Source organism: Lissotriton helveticus, chromosome 11, assembly GCF_964261635.1.
Source record: "Lissotriton helveticus chromosome 11, aLisHel1.1, whole genome shotgun sequence".
Classification (NCBI taxonomy): domain Eukaryota; kingdom Metazoa; phylum Chordata; class Amphibia; order Caudata; family Salamandridae; genus Lissotriton; species Lissotriton helveticus.
In genome coordinates, this window is record NC_136072.1 from 718,165,140 (window position 1) to 718,185,528 (window position 20,389).

Below are 20,389 nucleotides of genomic sequence, written 5' to 3' on the forward strand. Positions count from 1 at the left end.
AGTACAGGGACAGGTTTAAGTGCACTCTTCACGCACCTGATGATAATGTACAGCACTGGAATCGTGGGAACATGGGGAACCGCTAAGGATCTTGCCATGCGTCGAGTGATCAGAGGTCACAGGCGAATTACGAAGGCACGGGGAATAATGGAATGTCTTACCATGCACCTAGAGAAACCAGGCAGAATGGGAAATGTGGGACTATGGGAAATAGAGAAGTGTTTCACTATACACCCAGAGAGGATGGAACTGCATGGGACCTGGAGAGATGGGAGCATGGGAGGACTCCCCATAACACGCCTGAGCCCAGACGTAGGACTCAGAGCTGTGATGGGAGAGATGTAAATGGACTCTCTAGAAATAGCATACTGAAAGCTGTGATAAAAGCCAAAAGACTCGATGTGACCAGCTTAAAATCTGACCTGGACGATATAATAGAGAGTGTGTTGCCTTTAGAAAGGATTGACATGTACGAACAAGATGAGCTGCTGTTTATAGCAAAGGATATTACTCGGAAGGCAAGAGCAACTCATGAGAAACTGTCTGAACTGGCAGAAAGGTATATGGTAGATTTGTCCAGAACAAAGGCATTGCAGGGTAACCATAGGTTGCATTATTCAGATCAGGACTTAGATGAGAGGAGGACGACTGGATTAAAAACACACATAAGGGAACTGATCACAGGAATAAGAGCATGGAGAGATCTGGACAAATGGGAAGAGAGGTGGTTCAAAAAGGGAACTGTTAGGCGGAGCGCGAATGTGATGTCTCCGGAGGGAAGGCTACTGCAGATGGAGGCATTCCCTTTGTGAGAAATAGCGAATGGGAGTTATGTACACGTGTCCTGGAGTAGGGGAGATTTGGCCGCATTTACCAACTCATTTCCGAAGTTAAGGGAAAATCCCGTAGAGTGGTACAAGCAGGTAGAGAGGTTTGTCAAGATTTCAAAAGTATTGTGGATTGATTTGAATACCTTATTCGACATTGTGGTCCCAGGAGACTTGTGGATAGCATGCAAGGTTAGTGTCGAATGGCCAACTGCAGAACCAGAAAGAGATGCTCGTACTAATGGACCGTCAGAAATAGTAATGTTAAAATATGAAAGGGTGATGACATGGTTGAAGGAGAAGGTGCCACCACAAGATATAGATTGGGTAAAAATAGACCGAACAAGACAGGAACCCAAGGAGACAGTTCATGAGTTTTATGAGCGATTGCTGAAAGCATTCAAACAATACAGTGGATTAGATGTAATGGATCCCAAGGAGATAGGACAGTTTGTATCTAAGTTCGTTTTGGGGTTGAGACCTGATATTTGTTTGATGATTCAGCAACATTTAATTTGTTGGCAAAACAAACCATTGGATGAAGTTTTGAGATATGCAAGGTATTGCAGTGATGAAATAGATTCCAAAGCAAAGAAACTAAAGGAGAAACTGATGATGGTGCAGATGCAGTCAGCTGGAAAGGGTGGACAGCAGCAACAGGGAACAGGGACAATGGGACGGAAATCAAATAGTCAGAATAAGGACAGCGAGGAAAACTCGAGACCTAGAATAGACATTGCTACATTGAAAAGAACGACAAAGTGTCACCAGTGTCACCGGGTGGGACATTGGAAACGCGAGTGTCCCTATAACCCTGAAAACGGAGAACTAGAAGTAGAGGAGGAAGAAGTTCAAGAAGTTCCGGTTCAAGGGGTGACAGTGTCAAAGAGTAAGGTGGCCAAAGGGGGGACTTCGGCTCCACGAGCTCAGTTCCCGCAACCACCAAAGATTACGACAGGGGGAAAGATCTATAGACAAATGCCTTTTTTCACAGATGAAGAAGAGTGTTACTACGTTGATCCATTGACAGGACAACGTGTAAGTAGGGAGGAGGACTGTACCCTCGGGGCAGTTCTAGAGGTGGATCAAAGAGGACCGTTTGTTGAGGCTGAAGTGGCAGGGTGTCCTACAACATTCTTAGTAGATACCGGAGCTACTTGATCAACTTTGAGAACGGCAGTGGTTCCAGATCTACCAATGTCGGGGGAAACAATTCAAGTGGTAGGAGTCGCAAATAGGAGAATGACTAACCCTTTGACGGAACCCGTGCTAGTGAGAATAGGAAACTACACCGACGAACATCAGTTTGTAGTATGTGATTCTAGTCCTGTGTGTCTGTTAGGAAGAGACTTATTGTGCAAACTGAACTGCACAATATACTGCACACCTCAGGGAGTGGAGGTACAGACTACAGACGATGATGCTACCTTTAAAGTTGCAAACTCGAGAGTATGCGTAGAACTGTACCCTACCCTGACTGTGGAGGAGCTTCCTTGGGATTTACGAGATACAGTGTCATCAGAGGTATGGGATTTTACTGGAGAAGAGATAGGATTGATCAAAGGAGTAGAACTAGTGAAGATCATGGTAAAACCAAATTTTGAATATCCAAGAACGCCTCAATACAAATTGACCCCGGAGACGATTGCAGGAATAAAACCCGTAATCGACTCTATGATTCAACAGGGAATACTAAAGGAAATCGTGGGTAGTCCATGCAACTCCCCGATTATGGGTTTGCAGAAACCTAGTGGGAAGTTTAGAATAGTACAAGATCTTCGAAAGAATAATAACATAGTTGTTTCATGTTGTCCAGTGGTACCGAATTCATCAGTGATATTGTTTCAGATACCATTCCAAGCTGAGTGGTTCACAGTGATAGATCTTTGTCAGGCTTTCTTTTCAATTCCATTAGATGAGGAGAGCCAGTATCTTTTCGCTTTTAAGCTGGAAAATCGTGTTCTAACATGGTGTTGTATCCCACAGGGGTATACAGAAAGCCCATCAATTTTCAACCAGCTATTGAAGAAAAATCTTGAAAGTCTAGTACTGCCACAGAACTCGGTTCTGGTCCAGTACATAGACGACCTACTTGTTGCGTCAGGAACGGAAGAAGCTTGTAAGACAGATACCATCGCCTTGCTGAACCATTTAGCTGAAAATGGGCATAAGGTATCTCCGAGCAAATTGCAGTACTGTTTGACAGAAGTACAGTACTTGGGTCACCGGATAGAAAAAGGAAAGCGCAAGGTGTCACCAGATAGGATAGAGGCGATAATGAAGATGAACGCGCCTACGACACAGAGAGAAGTCAGGATGTTCCTAGGAATGGTTGGTTATTGCCGACAGTGGATAGCTAACTTTTCCCTGAAAGCAAAGCCCTTACAAAAACTGACGCACAAGGAGGTGAGTGATCCGGTACCATGGGACAAGGATTGTTTGATGTCGTTCCTACAGCTGAGAGAGGACGTGTGCCGTGCTCCAGCTTTGGGGATGCCTGATTACGAAAAACCATTTTCACTTTACTGCTGCCAAAGAGAGGGTTGTGCTTTGTCAGTTTTAGTACAAAGTCATGGAAATGCCCGTAGACCAGTTGCATACTTTTCGGCTACTTTAGATCCAGTAGCCGCAGCGTTGCCCGGATGTCTCAAATCCGTTGCTGCAACAGGTGTCAGCATTGAAAGGTGTGAAAATATAGTCATGGGACACCAATTAGTGGTGTATGTCCCTCATTCTGTAGAACTGTTAATGACCAGGACCAAGACACAGCACTTAACCAATAATAGGCTCACGCGCTACGAGCAAGTTATTCTTGCTGCGGAGAACGTGACCCTTAAGAGGTGCTCTGTTTTGAATCCTGCTACATTGATGCCACTTCCTAATGATATAGAAGGCGAAGAATGTGAAGATCACGATTGCCTTGATGTGACTGAACTATGCACCAAGCCAAGACCAGATATTGTGGATGAGCCGTTGACTGACCCTGATGAAATTTTCTTTGTTGATGGCTCATGTTTAAGAGACGATACTGGTCGGTTGAGAGCAGCTTATGCTGTTTGCACCATTACTGGAGTTGTGGAAGCCGCTTGCCTGGAAGGAGTACTCTCCGCTCAGGTAGCCGAAATCATTGCATTGACACGTGCCTGTTTAGCAGGTAGCAAAATTAGAGTCACCATTTATACCGATAGCCAATATGTTTTCGGTGTAGTTCATGATTATGGGCAATTGTGGTCTCAGAGAGGTTACATGACCTCCTCTGGTTCACCTATTCGAAATGGGGAATTTGTGCGACTGTTGTTAGAAGCATTACAAGGTCCAGCAGCAATTGCGATTGTTAAATGTGTAGCCACACCAAAAATACAGATTTTGTATCGCAAGGTAATCGATATGCAGATGAAGTTGCCCGCTACTGCGCGGAGCAAGGATATTCTTTCACGGAAGTGGAAGTAGGTGGGGCTCAGGAAAAGACGGAGTTAAACATGATGCTAGAAACAGTTGATACTTGGGAGGATTTAAAAGACATGCAAGAGAACGCACCTGATTCTGAAAAAAAGGCATGGGAAACAGCAGGTTGTGTGAAAAGTGAAATGGATTTGTGGGTTTCAGCAGATGGAAGGGCAGTACTACCTGATGAATTAGTGAGTCCAATGGCACGACAGATACATGGTCCAGTACACTTAGGAAGAGATGCCATGCGGAGGTTATTTAGGCAGACTTGGTACAATCCTAAATTCAGGATTGCAGCAGAAGCAGTGTGTCGAAGATGTGTCACATGTCAACAATTGAACGTAGGGAAAAGAACACCAGTTACAATGAGTCACATTGGGAGGTCTGGGGGACCTTTCAACAGAATGCAATTAGATTTTATTGAGATGCCAAAAATCAACCGCCTCAGGTATGTTCTGGTGGTTGTATGCATATTTTCCAGATGGGTCGAAGCATACCCTACACGCAGGTGCGACACACTCACAGTAGCAAAGTTGTTGCTTAGAGAGTTGATCCCGCGCTTTGGGGTGCCGACCTCCTTGGAATCAAATAGGGGAACTCATTTCAACAGTGAAGTTGTGAAGATGCTTTGCTCGGCATTGAACATTGATCAGAAGTTGCACTGTAGCTATCGACCAGAAGCTTCAGGTATCGTGGAGCAGATAAATGGAACTCTGAAGTCCAGAATAGCCAAAGTATGTTCATCGACGTCCTTAAGCTGGCCTGATGCTCTGCCCTTGGTACTTATGAGTATGCGTAGCACACCAGACAGGAGGACAGGTCTCTCTCCACATGAGGTCCTAATGGGGAGGGCAATGAGACTTTCGTCTGTTCCAACTACAGCTTTGTTGAATATTACAGATCACCTGATCCTGGATTACTGCAAGGGTCTTTCTGACGTCATTCATTCTGTGTCTCTTCAGGTGCAGGCTGCCGAAGTTCCATCTTCAAGAGACCTATGTCACGACTTGTGCCCGGGTGATTGGGTACTTGTGAAGAAGCACGTTCAGAAGAACTGCCTAGATGTGCGTTGGAAGGTGCCCTACCAAATAATCCTGACAACGAATACTGCTGTAAAGTGTGGAGGGCTGCCAGACTGGATCCATGCTTCCCATACTCGAAGAGTTCCAGCACCCTTAGAAGAAACAGCTCCTCTCACAGATGAAAATCCAGCTGTGGACGGTGAACCACTAGAGGGGATCAGTCGAGCTGTGGGGGTGTCAGAAGAAGTTGGGAGTGCTACAGATCCAGAAGAAGAAAGACAGGACGACAGTGAAACTGAAGTTGCCACCGAAGGAGAAAGTTGCTGTGAATACGGCTCAGACGCAGATCAAGACAAGAGTGATCAAGAACCGAGTGTGAGGACAAGAAATAGGAGAACAAGGCGTGGAGAAGCTAGTTGGCCTGAAAGAAAGAAGAGGCCGAGCTTGAAGCCAACTCCAGAGAAAACTCTTGCTCCTATATCTGAAGACTCGGATTTGGACGAAGGTGCACAGAGACAGGAACAGGAAGGTCCGAGAAAAACAAGGAGGGTGCGAGTGCCCTGCAGAAGATACGCTACTCCTGAGTGGACCTACCTAGCAGCAGATGTCCAGTGCACGGAGATCCGGGAGGGTGAGGGAAGTGACATTGATCAGTACTGACCCAATCATAACAGTGGAAATAGTGTTGGTGATACCCGGAGTGGAAGTCGAAGGGTTGCTGACACTCACTATCCCCAATCCTCCTTATCTGAGCGGGATAAGAGACATGGTTTTAAACAGAATAGAATTTCCGACTTTTTGTTCAACGAGGCCAACACATGAGGAGATCATTCTTCGTTTGGAAATATTAGAATACGTGATTAGAGCCGCTGGAACACGTCTGATTCCAGATTGTTAAAGACTTTGTAAATAAACAGATTGAAAGATAACCTAGCGCCAAGTGGAAGAAGAAGAAATTTAGGGACTTCCCATTTAGTGGACGGAGAAGGGCTAGGGTTGTCTGTTGCTATAAACTCAAAGACTGATCTTGTGGAAGGGATTATCAGCTCCCAGGTGTGGTTCGGAAAGACTGAATAAGCAAAGAAGAGAGACTTTGTGTTGTGAAAAGAAAACCAGAACTACACTGTCTTGAGATCATGGAGGCTGGCAACCCAAACCGCAGGACAAAATGCATAGTAGGCACACTTTTAGTGGGAGTAATTTCTCTTATAGTTGTAGTAGTTACTATATCATATGTAGTGGGACATGAAAATGAAGAGAAGGGAACAAAGGAAGAAAAAATTGTATCGATACAGAAACCTACTACTGCTGGCCAAAAGGGGGACAATACAGAGAAGGATAAAGCTTTACTAGCAGCAGAGACTCTTAGGTTGCATGTGGATGAATCACAGGGAAATTTCAAATCAAATGCATATGCTAAGTTGCTTTATGAATATATTGATGCTATGGAGGTAAAGAATTGCTACGTGTGCATGCAATTGCCAGCCTCTGTAGACGAAGGTATTAGATATCATCATCTTCCATTGACTTATGGAATAACATGTAGTTTGTTGCTTAGTATATTTTATGAACGCGATGGTTTTGAGTATTATTTTTCAAATTTTGATGCTGTTTTACCAGAAGTCCCAAACTACAAGCACATGAACAAGTGGGATTATTATAAGAGTGAAGATAGATTAAAGAAATTTTTCATTCCTTGGAAAACGTTGGATACTTCACATGCCCGAAGAAATAATTTGACTTGTAGAGTGTCAGAAATTGAGAAAAGGTTTATAGGACAGGTGGATGATCGATACAGGAGACAGAAGATCTTAAAGGCTTCAGGCCAATGGAAAACAGATTGGACCGAGGAAGAAAGGTCACACCAAAGAAAGGGTAGTAATGGTCCAATAGCTTTAGATCGAGAGAAGAAGGGGAAATTGTGTATATATAGGGGTAAAACCTATTATGAGAATGTGTTTGTGGGAGAAGTAAATTGTGAACATGCTTTCCAATTAGAATATTATACAAAAGATTTCTTGAAGGAAATGCAGGTGATCCCGAATGTATATTTTGTTTGTGGAGGAAATGCATACGTGAAACTACCGGATAATTGGTATGGATCATGTTATTTAGCAATTGTCTTCCCCAAAATATACCATGCTGAGGATTTGGAAATTATAGAGAGAGGAACTCAAGCTAGAGGAAGAATGGATGTAAACTATGAGGAGGTAGTTGGAGACGTATTTGGTGCTATGTTTCCTCTTTTAGGGATAGCACTGAATGATGTCAAGATTAGGAGATTGGCAACAGTTGTAGATAGGTTGTCCGCCAGTACTGCTAGATCATTAATGCTCGTGGAGGGAGAGATGCAATCGATAGGGGCAATGGTTCTTCAGAACCGACTTGCTTCAGACGTTCTGTTAGCCAAAGAGGGAGGAGTCTGTAAGGCTTTGAAGGTTCAGGAATGTTGTACTTACATTCCAGACAATTCAAAACCTCTAGAAAAATATATACGGAACATCACTGAAATTCATCATGAGATTAAGGATTTGACACAGGTAACTGTGTGGGAAAAAGTAGGTCATGGAATGTGTAAAGTTGGAGGTTGGTTTGCCAACCTAGGAAAGAGTTTCATTTGGTACATACTGAAACCTATCATCATAATAGTGATTTGTATAATCACCTTGTGGGGACTGGTGCGGCTGTACCAATGGTATAGATCAAATAGGTTGCAGAGATCCATGAGAGAGCAGGAGAGGAGATTAGCTGCGATGCAGGACAATCAGTACAGGAGTCTGAGGGCTCTCGAGATGATGAAACGAGGGAGTACTGCAACGAGTTCTGTATGATTCAGTTCATACCTCAGGGATGGTGTTGTGATGGTGATGACTACTAAAAGTCATCAAAGGGGGGAACTGAGAGAGCGCAAATCAAGAAAAAGTAGAAGTGCACCATATTTACAAGCACCTTGCATTAGTTTAGTAAAGAAATATATAAGAGTGTCGAATTTATAGAGAGAAAATATATAAGAGTGTTTAATTAAAATAGAATGCATATATCAGTGTGAAAAGCTAATGTAGAAGTGTGTAGAGATGTTAGAATGATGTTGAAATTCCATGTTATGTGGCTGTTGTAGAGGAGAATGTAATGCTGCTAAACGTAGAAATGTGTAGGCCACATGGCAGTTCACAGAGAATGAAAAGGTGCTGTTGCACTCTCACATGATATGGATTTTTAATGTTGTTATAATTCAAGGTATTATTGATCATAGATCTGAAATATATATTTTATAGAAGTGTTTCATATAACCATTGTGTGTAATAAGTTAGAATACTGTTTAGACTAAGAAATTAAAGGTTTACAGGGTGCACAGGCCCGTTTCATGTAATTCTAATAGGCCTGAATAGCGAAGTTCATTTCTTTTGATCTGCATGTGTTAGTTAGAGGAAGGTCATGTTAAGCATAAATTGCAGAGCCTGCTCGATGGTTTACGACTTAGAAGATACGGTGGAGGCCGGAATTTGGGGCCCACTGTACAAGTGTCTGTTTGCAGGTGCGAGGAGGTTCCAATCAAGAGAGTGATGAATAGGGTTTTGTTCAGAAAGCCAGGCACAGGCCTGGAGGAGGCTTCAGGAATTTCCTGGGGGGTACCGTCCTGCCGGAGAAGAGCCTGAGAAGCAAGGTCAACGCTAACAATGGGCCCAGAGGAGTATCAGCATGGAAAATGCCAGAACCAACACCACGTGAGGGGCGTCTCTAAAGGGCGTTTCTATTGTAAATGTGATTTTTGTATTAGGGACAGCACTCCTGGGGGGAGTTAGAGCAGATGGTCTGAGGAACCCAAGAGAGCGAATGGGTAGGCAGATAGGTTAACTGCGAGACATCGATTTACAACGAAGACTAAGGGAAGTGAGTGATCTTCTTTGGAAGTCACCACGGCTGACACCTTTTTAGGTTAAGATTCTGCTAAGTAGGGATGCCACTTAGTCTAGTGTAGGGACAGTCTAATCTGAATTTTCTTCCTTTCTGTAAATGACTCACAAGCTACAGCTTGTGTCTATTCTTGCAACTCTGATGATCTTTGAATTGGTTTTGGTAATATTCTTTCGCCGACTAAGAGCATTTAGAAAATTTATGTTTGTATTGATACCAGTATATCTTTTGAACCTTATTTTGAGATGTTTGTATCTCCAGTTAACTTTGGCTTTGTAATAAACTTTTAAAACTTATTCGTAGTAGGTGGTTCTTTGGAGTGGTGTAAGTCCTTATTGATTAACCTAGTAGTGGATTGCCTTTTACTCTATGACAGGTATCAACGGTTCAGTCGATCTGAGTTGGGATCTAGATTTATAGCAATAGATCAGAAATCCCGCCGTATCAGTACCTATTGTAAAGCGCTCTCTAGGAGCTGGATTTAATGTGGGATTTTATGTGATCAGAAAATTGTATTTTATATGGCTTGAAGTATATAAAAAGCACACAGACACATGGTTTGTTAATTTTAAAATGCTTTATAGACAGAATGATGTTGACAGTGATTATTGATCAATACGTTTTTATTTTAATAACACTAATAAGTACATTTACCACAAAATAATGATGTTTTAAACATGTCGTTTTTTTTTTTTTTTTTTTAATCCTCATTTGCCAACTCGCCACCCAGTTTACTAACTATTCCACCTGCTGGGTTTTTTGTATCTCATACGCTAGTATATTGAGGAAGAGACATCGGGCTCACCTCCATAGAGTCCGGCCAGCGCATTATCCGAGCCCTTGATGCCTTTTGACCCATCCGGTGTGCCCATCTAATCCTCATTCCTGGAGCCTGAGTGTCAACCCAAATACTAGCGAGATAGGCGTGGGGCTTAATCATAGGATTGATATTGCTTTGTTCAATAAACAATTCAATTTTTTTTTTCCCACATACCAATCAACCAAAATGTAGAAGAAACGGTACCCAAAATGCTAGTTTTTTGCTGGTGTGATTCAACATATCTAATTTAGCAGTATATCTCATTGACTTTATCCAGTCCAAAACATTTGGAGAGAGGGGAGAGACCCACAACTTACAAAGTTCTCTACGTGCCAATAATATAGCATAAAAAATCAATTTCACAATATCATTAATTCTATCTTCCTCTAGGTCAGTCCTCCCAGTAATTATAAGTTCGGGGCTTACCTCTATTTGTAGGTTCAGAGCTTGAGATAAACAGTTACTCACATCTTGCCAAAAGCCTCCTATCTCCGAGCAAAAGATAAACATATGGAGGTCGTCGGCGTTGGGGGTCTTACATTTTGCGCACTCCACCACTCCACTTGATTTGAGTTTCGTCAATCTGCGCGGAGTCCAGTAGGCCCTGTGGATTGTGAACAGAAGGTTTCTCCTAAAATTCGCAGGTTTAACCACTCTGTATAGTATAGCCATAGATACTTGCCATTGGTTTTCTGTTGCAATCTTTGGCAAGCTTTGCTTCCACAGGACCTCCGGAAGTAAGAAGGGGCCATCTTCCATCTCCAACATTAACCAATACCACAAGGCCACCTCCTTCTTAAAAGACCCCTCCATCACCAGTTTTGCCTCAAAGTCATTCTGTGTTCCAATTTGAGTTTCAACGCCCTTCGCTCAGCTCTGAATCTGTAAGTATTTATACCTTGAGAAGACTTGCCCCCACCTTTGTTGGCATTCACTCCATGCCAACAAATTGCCCTCCTGAAACAGGTCCTTCCATCTCCGAACTGAGCCCTCTCTCTTTAATGGAGTTGCCAATAAATCCTTTGTCCAAGGCGGAGACCCTAGTGAGTCCCATATTGGAGCCATACAACTCAAATATGGTATCTTTAAAAATTTCCTAATCTTGTACCACATCTCCGCTAAATCATGTAGAACTTTCAGTCTAACCTTTTTAAAAAACTTAGGATCTGAGAACTTATACAAAAAAACAAAATCTGTATAACCACCATTCTTTAACATCACACCAAATAAATCTCCCATTGATGACTGAAAGCAGGTACCCAATAGCATCCTACAATTTTTCAATCCAAAAGCCCATGCATAAATTTGCAGGTCCGGGGCAGCCAACCCTCCTTTACAAAGCCTCCTTCTTATTTTTTTCCATGACAGTCGTGACCCCTTTGATGCCCAAATAAAAGAAGCTATCTCGCTCTGGAGCTTGACTAACCACTCCTTTCGAAATCCAAGCGGAATAACCTCAAACAGAAAAGTTACCTTTGGCAGGATCATCATCTTCACTAGATTGGTTCTGCCATATAACGACAAAGGTAAATTCATCCATCCTTTAAGCATGGCCGAAACTTCTTGTTTAACTCTAAAGAAATTTGTTATCGCCAAATCCGCAATATTATGAGTAACCCTCACCCCCAGGTATCTCATATCCGCCTTAGTGACTAACCCCTCTGTGGGCAAGTTCCAAGCCATAATCTCAGTTTTTTCTTGGTTGATCTTGTAACCCGAGACAGCTCCAAAGTCCTTCGTAATACCTGTCAGGGCATCCAAAGAGCCATGCAAATTTGAAGAGAAAATAACAATATCATCTGCATAAAGGCCTATTTTTTTTTACCAATTTGCCACCCCAAAAGGCAAAATCCTGTTTGAGATCCTTATTCTGCAAGCCAGTGGTTCTATATATAAATTAAACAATAGTGGTGACAAAGGACATCCTTGTCTCGTACCGCGCATAATTTGTACGGGTGGAGTTAATAATCCATTAACCAAAACCCTGGATGTCGGAAAGTCATAGAGAGAAAAGATAGAGTCAGTAAATCTCTTTCCCAAATTAAAATGTTGTAGAAGAGTTTTTAAGAAAACAAAATTAACTCGATCAAAAGCCTTGGCGGCATCTAAAGCGATTACCGCCAAGGGAAGATCGTTTGTGACTGCCATGTCTATGCTGCCAATAAGAGCAAAAGTTAGTTCTTTTAAATAACGACCCCTAATGAAGCCTTTTTGATCTTGGTCTATCAACTTAGGAATCACTAGACTTAACCTATCAGCGAGAATCTTTGTGAAGAGCTTATAATCACAATTAAGGAGTGATATAGGTCTATACAAATCCAACGATCTAGGGGATTTGCCAGGTTTAAGTAGCAAAGTAATAATAGCCTCATTCCATGTACTCGGTATAACTGCTCCACCCATAAAGATTTGATTAAATAAGTTACACAATACTGGAGCTAATTCTTCTACTAGAGTCTTATAGACTTCAGAAGGGAGGCCGTCTGGTCCTGATGCCTTCCCCCTTTTACTCTCCTTAATGACCTTGACCACCTCTTCTATCGTTATGTCGTTACTTAGCACCACCTTCAGATCCTCCGCAAGGGGCTCCACCTCCAGTAGCCAACCCTCTATCTCCTCTAGCCTCGGGTGTAAATCATCCCTATATGTATCCTCAAAAAAAGTGTGGAAGGCTTCTGCTATCCCTTTACTATCAATAATCAGAGACCCCGTAGCTGAGGTCTTAACTCCCTTAATTTGATTCCGAAGCAAGTCTTTTTTAGCTTTCCAAGCTAGCAGTTTACTGCACCCTTCACCATAGGAGAAATGCGCTTGCTGACTAGCCTCCCATTTTTCCTTAACTCTTTGTGACAATATAGTTGTTAATTCTAGCTTTAACTCAAACAACTTGTTCTTTACCTCCTCCTCACCCAGTGTCCCCCCCCCTGAATCTGCATCTGCCTCGTCCCATGTGCGAATTTCCATCTCCAAATCCAAAACTTTCCTCCGGTATAATCTTCTCCTCTTGGCGCCCTGTGCTCCCAACCTCCCTCTCAAAAAAGCCTTACAGGTGTCCCAAACAACTTCCGCTTTAGCCGAGCCCTCATTAACCTCAAAAAATGCTTGTATCTCACCCCTCAAGATACCTACATATTCCATATCTAAAAGAACTGTCCGATCCATCCTCCAAGTTGAAGTCGAACCCTCCGCTCCTAGTATTAACTTCACGGCCACAGCCGAATGGTCAGAAAGGTGCGCCCCCCAGATGCTCCACTTCCGCAACCTCATCCTTCAATCTTACATCAACCAAAAAATAGTTCATACAGGACTTATGGTTATATTTCTTATTATGGAAAGTGTACCCTACCTTCTGCATTGCTTTTATTCTCCAAATATCACAAAGACCCTGCTGAGCAGTAAGAAGTTTTATCCTGGCTGCCATCTTGCTATTTACTACTGCCCTGCTATTATTTGACTTATCTAATTTATGATCTAACACAACATTGAAATCTCCCGCCATGATTACTTTACCAGAGAAATCCAGCAGTTCTGCAGCTAACTCATCCAGAGGGGTTTCATCATCTACATTTGGCCCATAATAACCAACCACTACCAGCTGTTCCCCGGCCACCCTCAATTTCACAATTGCCCATCTTCCACTCTTGTCCGCCACCTTATCTTCCATAGAAATATTAACCCCCTTTCTAACCAATATTGCAACACCTTTTGTCACTATCTCTTGAGGAGTGTAGAAAGCATTTGAGAAGAAAAGATATCCTTACTCTCACTTGCAGATAGGTGCGTCTCCTGTAAAATTATCACATGTGCCGGAGAATCCTCAAGATACTTCAAAATCAGCTGCCTCCTAGACTTCACTCGCAAACCATTAACATTCCATGTAAGGAACCTTAACTCCACAGGCTTAACCCCATTCATCTCTGCTATCCCATCTTTTCCTTAGACTGGTGACAAGAATGCTCCTGAGGATGTTTTTTCGTTTTTCTCCCGTCCCGCCCTCTCCTCCCCCTCCCAAGCCCAATCCCCACCCCCCAGACCCCCCTCCCTCCCTCAACCAACACCTAACCCCTCCCCTGGAAAAACCCAACCAAAACATCCATGGCCAATAGGCCCATTGGATGCCCTCGAGTGACGGTGCATCATCACCAACTACATTTTTTTTAGTATATCATTAGTGCTGAGTTCGATATTCTCCTTGGCACTGCTCCAAAAAATCATCCACCTCCTCAGTACTCCGAAATGTAAACATTTTATTCTGCCACATAACTTTAAAAAAAGCTGGAAACTTCAGCTGAACTGTGGCCCCTAGTGCTCTAAGCGGTTCCATGCGCTTCCCCAACTCCCATTGTCTAGTTGCTGTAGCAGGAGATAGGTCTGATCTGATATCCACAGAGATTCCATCTATTATTATACTTTTCCTTTTTAAAGCCAATGCTAAGATCTTTTCCTTCAAGTTGTAGGTCAAAAAATTAACTAGGACCTTCCTAGGTTTGGAGCGGTTCGGGTTCAACCGGAAGGGATCTCGGTGAATCCTCTGTATATCTTTAAGTAGAATTTCTTCTGACTCTTCCAGCTCTAACTCTGTTTTTAACAGGTGTACTATATAAGTCTTGATATCCGTCCCCTCCTTTCCTTCGGGTAATTTTAAGATTTTCAGATTATTCCTCCTCAATCAATCAATCAATCAATCAAAGCATTTGTATAACGCACTACTCACCCGGAGGGTCTCAAGGCGCTAGGGGAGGGGGGGTCCGCTACTGCTCGAACAGCCAGGTCTTGAGCTGCTTCCTGAAGGCGAGGTGGTCCTGGGTCAGGCGGAGGTGGGTCGGAAGGGAGTTCCAAGTCTTGGCGGCGAGGTAGGAGAAGGACCTTCCCCCTGTGGTGGCTCTTTGGATGCGGGGGACGGCGGGGAGGGCGTGGCCGGTCGATCGAAGCTGGCGTTTGGGAGCGTAGAAGTTGAGGCGGCTGCTGAGGTATGCTGGGCCTTGGTTGTGCAGGGCTTTGTGTGCGTGGGTGAGGAGACGGAAGGTGATTCTCTTGTTGACCGGGAGCCAGTGCAGGTCTCTCAGGTGTCCGGAGATGTGGTTGCGACGGGGGATGTCCAGGATGAGTCGTGCTGAGGCGTTCTGGATCCGCTGGAGTCTCTTCTGGAGTTTGGCGGTGGTTCCGGCGTAGAGGACGTTGCCGTAGTCCAGTCGGCTGGTGACGAGGGCCTGGGTGACCGTCTTCCTGGTCTCGGTGGGGATCCACCGGAAGATCTTGCGTAGCATGCGTAGGATGTTGAAGCACGACGAGGAGACGGCGTTGACTTGTCTGGTCATGGAGAGGGAGGAGTCCAGGATGAAGCCCAGGTTACGTGCGTGGTCTGTTGGTTTGGGTGCACTGCCTAGGGCGGGGGGCCACCAGGAGTCGTCCCAGGCGGAGGGTGAGGATCCCAGGATGAGGACTTCCGTCTTGTCCGAGTTCAGTTTCAGGCGGCTGTTCTTCATCCATTTGGCTACCTCTTTCATCCCTTCGTGTAGGTTGGCTCTGGCGGTGGCGGGGTCGTTGGTGAGGGAGAGGATCAGCTGGGTGTCGTCGGCGTAGGATATGATGTTGAGGTTGTGCTGGCGTGCGATGGCTGCGAGGGGACTCATGTAGACGTTGAAGAGGGTTGGGCTGAGCGAGGAGCCTTGAGGAACGCCGCAGATGACTTCGGTGGCTTCTGATCTGAACGGGGGAGGCGGACTCTCTGTGTCCTTCCGGCGAGGAAGGAGGTGATCCACTCCAGTGCCTTCTCCTGGATTCCGACGTTGCTGAGGCGCTGTACTAGGGTACGGTGGCAGACAGTGTCGAAGGCCGCGGAGAGGTCTAGGAGGATGAGGGCCGCTGTTTCTCCGTTTTCGAGCAGGGCTCGGATGTCATCAGTTGCTGCGATCAGGGCGGTCTCGGTGCTGTGGTTGGCCCGGAAGCCGGACTGCGAGAGGTCAAGGGATCCGTTCATTTCGAGGAAGGCAGCCAGCTGCTTGTTGACGGTCTTCTCGATGACTTTTGCGGGAAACGGGAGCAGTGAGATGGGTCGGTAGTTCTTGAGGTCGGTGGGGTCGGCTGACGGCTTCTTTAGTAGGGCGCTGAGTTCGGCGTGCTTCCAGCTCTCCGGGAAGGTAGCGGTGTCGAAGGAGGTGTTGATGATGTCCCGCAGGGGGGGTGCGATGACAGCGTCGGCCTTGTTGAAGACGTGGTGAGGGCAAGGGTCGGTCGGAGATCCGGAGTGGATGGAGTTCATCGCGCGGATGGTGTCTTCGGTGCTGACCGGGGTCCAGGCGCGGAGGGCGGTGGTTCGGTCGTGGCGTGCGTCGGTTGAGTGCTGAAGCTGTTGTGTATGTCCGCGATCTTGTTGTGGAAGTAGGAGGCGAGGGAGTTGCAGAGGTCTTGCGAAGGGGTGATGTCGTTGTTTCCGGCGTTGGGGTTGGAGAGCTCTTTAACGATGTTGAAGAGTTCCTTGCTGTTGTGTGCGTTGTTGTCCAGTCGTTCCTTGAATGCAGTTTTCTTGGTGGTGTGGATCAGTTGGTGGTGTTTTCGGGTGGCGAGCTTGAGGGCAGTCATGTTGTGCGGTGTTGGGTCCCTTCTTGCACAAAACAATCCTGCCTGTAATTCAAGCACCCTTGTATCATGGCACAAGGCTACCTGTTTTGGCGCTAGGCAGCATTCAGTGCACCACTTCAGTGAGAAGGCAGGAATGCGCCCTCTTATTAAATACAACACGTTCCTTCTCTCTCCACTTGACGCAGCACAGCAAGTTGTCTTAATACATTGTGTTGTATCAACTGTTAGTAAATCTGGCCCTTAGTCTGTAGCCTGCTTAGTGCTACACCTCTTTGTCCATTGTGCACTGCTGTTTTCTGATGATGGCTTGAAATTGACATCACTCATTAGGTTATGTTAACTGCTGCTTCTATAGCGCATAATCACCATCAGGTCTCTTAGCGCTTTGAGAGAGGGGTCTACTACCCAAGAACAATTGCAGTCTCCAGGAGCATGCGTAACAGATGATTTCGCTGGAATCTAGCGCCTCCCTATACTGGTACATTTTGAGGCATTTCCTGAAAGGAAGGCGAGCGCATCCCTTACAGAGGTCATCGGGTAGTTCATTCCAAAGCTGTGGGAGCAGGGCAGAAGGGGCTCTGCATCCCTTGGATTTTGTATTAACCGGGGAAGTGCCAGCTGGCAGCTCTCGGCCGACCAGAGTTCACGGCCTGGCATGTCATTTTGGAGACGCTCTTTGATGTAGGTCGGGCCTGGCCGTAGATTGCTTTGTGGGCAATACAAAGGCCCTTGAATTGGGCACTCTGTTTAATGGGGAGGAGCCAGTGAAACTTGCACAAGAGAGGGGTTGCATGTGCCCTTCTGGGGAGCCTGAAGATCGGCCTAGCTGCATCATTCATGGTCACCTGCTAGAGGTGAAATTCTTGGACCGGCGCAAGACGAACCAAAGCAAAAGCATTTGCCAAGAATGTTTTCATTAATCAAGAACGAAAGTCGGAGGTTCGAAGACGATCAGATCCCGTCGTAGTTCCGACCATAAACGATGCCGTCAAGCGATCCGGCGGCGTTATTCCCATGACCCGCCGAGCAGCTTTCGGGAAACCAAAGTCTTTGGGTTCCGGGGGGAGTATGGTTGCAAAGCTGAAACTTAAAGGAATTGACGGAAGGGCACCATCAGGAGTTGAGCCTGCGGCTTAATTTGACTCAACACTAAGCCTGGGCGTCCGAATAGGCTACACCCACGGAGTAGGCGTAGTGTTGCCTCCTACGCATTTTGCGTAGACAGCGTAGCCGGCAACACTACGCCCACTCCGTGTGCGTAGCCGAGTCGGCCGCCACCCGCCTCCCTCCCGCCCTCCCCTACATACATACATTATTTAAGCAAACTACCCTTAATAAAACAATTTGAAAGCACTTACCGTATCCGGGGCTCCCTCTTGGAATAGCGTCCCTTTATAGATACCAATGCGCATGCGCGGCCGCCCGCGCATGCGCATTGGTATCCATGACGACACGATTCCAAGAGGGAGCCCCGGACACGGTAAGTGCTTTAAAATTGTTTTATTAAGGGTATTTTGTTTAAATAATGTATGTAGAGGAGAGCGGGAGGGAGGTGCGTAGTGGGGCTACGCGGAGTGCGGGAGTGGGCGTAGCTTCTCGCCCACTCCGCGTAGCTCCGCGGAGCCCCACTACGCCCACTACGCCCAGGGTTACTCAACACCTGAAACCTCACCCGGCCCGGACACGGAAAGGATTGACAGATTGATAGCTCTTTCTCGATTCTGTGGGTGGTGGTGCATGGCCGTTCTTAGTTGGTGGAGCGATTTGTCTGGTTAATTCCGATAACGAACGAGACTCCTCCAACCTAACTAGTTACACGACCCCCAGCGGTCGGCGTCCAACTTCTTAGAGGGACAAGTGGCGTTCAGCCACACGAGATCAAGCAATAACAGGTCTGTGATACCCTTAGATGTCCGGGGCTGCATGCGCGCTACACTGAATGGATCAGCATGTGTCTACCCTTCGCCGACTGGTGCGGGTAACCCGCTGAACCCCGTTCGTGATATGGATTGGGGATTGCAAACATTTCCCATGAACGATGAATTCCCAGTAAGTGCGGGTCATAAGCTCGCGTTGATTAAGTCCCTGCCCTTTGTACACACCGCCCGTCGCTACTACCGATTGGATGGTTTAGTGAAGTCCTCGGATCGGCCCCGCCGGGGTCAGCAACTGCCCTGGCGGAGCGCCGAGAAGACGATCAAACTTGACTATCTAGAGGAAGTAAAACTCGTAACAAGGTTTCCGTAGGTGAACCTGCGGAAGGATCATTAACGACGGAGTTGCCCGAGCGACCGACGGCGCCAGCCCAAAGCCCTCGGACGCCTCCTGAAAGCACGCACCCTAGGCACCTGGCGGAGCGGTCCACGGCCGCATGGGGCGCTTGGGTTTAGGACCGGGACTTCGGGGGACCTCTCACCCCCCCGGGGAAGGGCCTGACCGACGCACGCGAGGGACCGGCATAGGGGGCGTCCCCCATCCCCTGTCCTTCTGCAAGGCGGAACCCAAGTTCACCCAGCACGGACCCCCCCCACCGCAGTGTGGGGGGGGTTAACTGAATGGCAGTGCATCCCGGGCTAGTACCGCCCCTCCCTGCGAAAGGCCCTGGCACCGGCTGGGCCCTCCCACGCCCGAGTCCCGGTCCGGACTGGGGTCCGGGTGACCGAGGAGGCGCATTTCTCGTGCGGCAGGGCAGCCCGGAAGAGAAGGGGCAGAGGGCCTGCGAGGGGACCCTGGCTCCTCTCGGTGGGAGGCATGCGGGATGGGCTCTTCCCTTCCGGCGCCTCCGACCTAGGCAAAGGGTGGGGTGGGCCGATCGCCAGCCCCCAGGCACGGCTCGGGGCCGCCCGGCAACGGACGGCTGACGTGCAGGTGGAGCGACCCACCCTCGTTGCCAGGTACCCGGTTTGACCCGGTCACGTGCGGCCGGGCCGAGGGGTTGGAAAGACTTGCGTGGTCCCTCCCGGTTACCCTGAGAGGGACCGGCGGCTGCGGGGCAGCCTGCTCCCATTGCACCGGAAGAACCCCTTCCTCTCCCGCCGGGTGGGTGGGCGGGACTCCCGGGCCGAGCGCTCAGCAATGTTTTTTTTTCCCCAACGGTGCAGTCTCACTCCCAGAGGGGAAGCCTTGAATGGGGAGCCCGGGCCGTCTCGCCGAGCGTGCGGCGGACGGACGGCATCGCCTTCCTCCCGCCTCTCCTGCACCCGCAGGTGGGCGAACGTTTTTGAAAAGTTGCCTGTGACTCTTGGCGGTGGATCGCTCGCGCGTCGATGAAGAACGCATCTAGCTGCGAGAATTAGTGTGAATTGCAGGACACATTGATCATCGACACTTCAAACACACCTTGTGGAACAGGGTTCCTCCCGGGGCTACGCCTGTCTGAGGGTCGCTCAATCAATCGCCCGGGGCTTCCCCGGGACGCGGCTGGGGCCGTCACAGGGTTAGCTCCGCTTCCCCTTCATCCCCCCACATGGTCAGACCATTCTGATCGCCCGTGGCAGGGTCCCTCGCCAGGTCCTGCCGCGGAGGTATGCCGCCGGCGTGCCTGGCACCCGAGAAGGGGGCCCGCCGACCGGTCCGCCCCGGGAACCGTCCCGGGGCGCCTGGCTGTGTGCCGCACGTGGCTCTCTGTGGTGTCCCACCGGCTGCCCACACGCACGTGCCTTGGGCGCCCACCTCCGCGACCGGCTTCCTGGGGAGGGCGAAACCCTCTCAGATGCGATCCGGGGAAAGAGGGCGCGCGCTGCCGGGACGCCAGGCCACCCCCTCCCTGCTCCGGC

The 20,389-nt window shown here is 47.4% G+C and overlaps 1 non-coding gene and 1 pseudogene across 1 annotated transcript; both read left to right on the top strand.

Moving 5' to 3' along the window:
• Positions 1–17,673: 17,673 nt before the first annotated feature.
• LOC144793395 (18S ribosomal RNA) lies at positions 17,674–18,875 on the top strand (annotated as a pseudogene).
• Positions 18,876–19,849: 974 nt separating this feature from the next.
• Positions 19,850–19,998, top strand: LOC144793543 (5.8S ribosomal RNA). The gene has a single exon (XR_013603044.1). It is a non-coding gene; the product is annotated as a 5.8S ribosomal RNA (ribosomal RNA).
• The last annotated feature ends 391 nt before the right edge of the window (positions 19,999–20,389 follow it).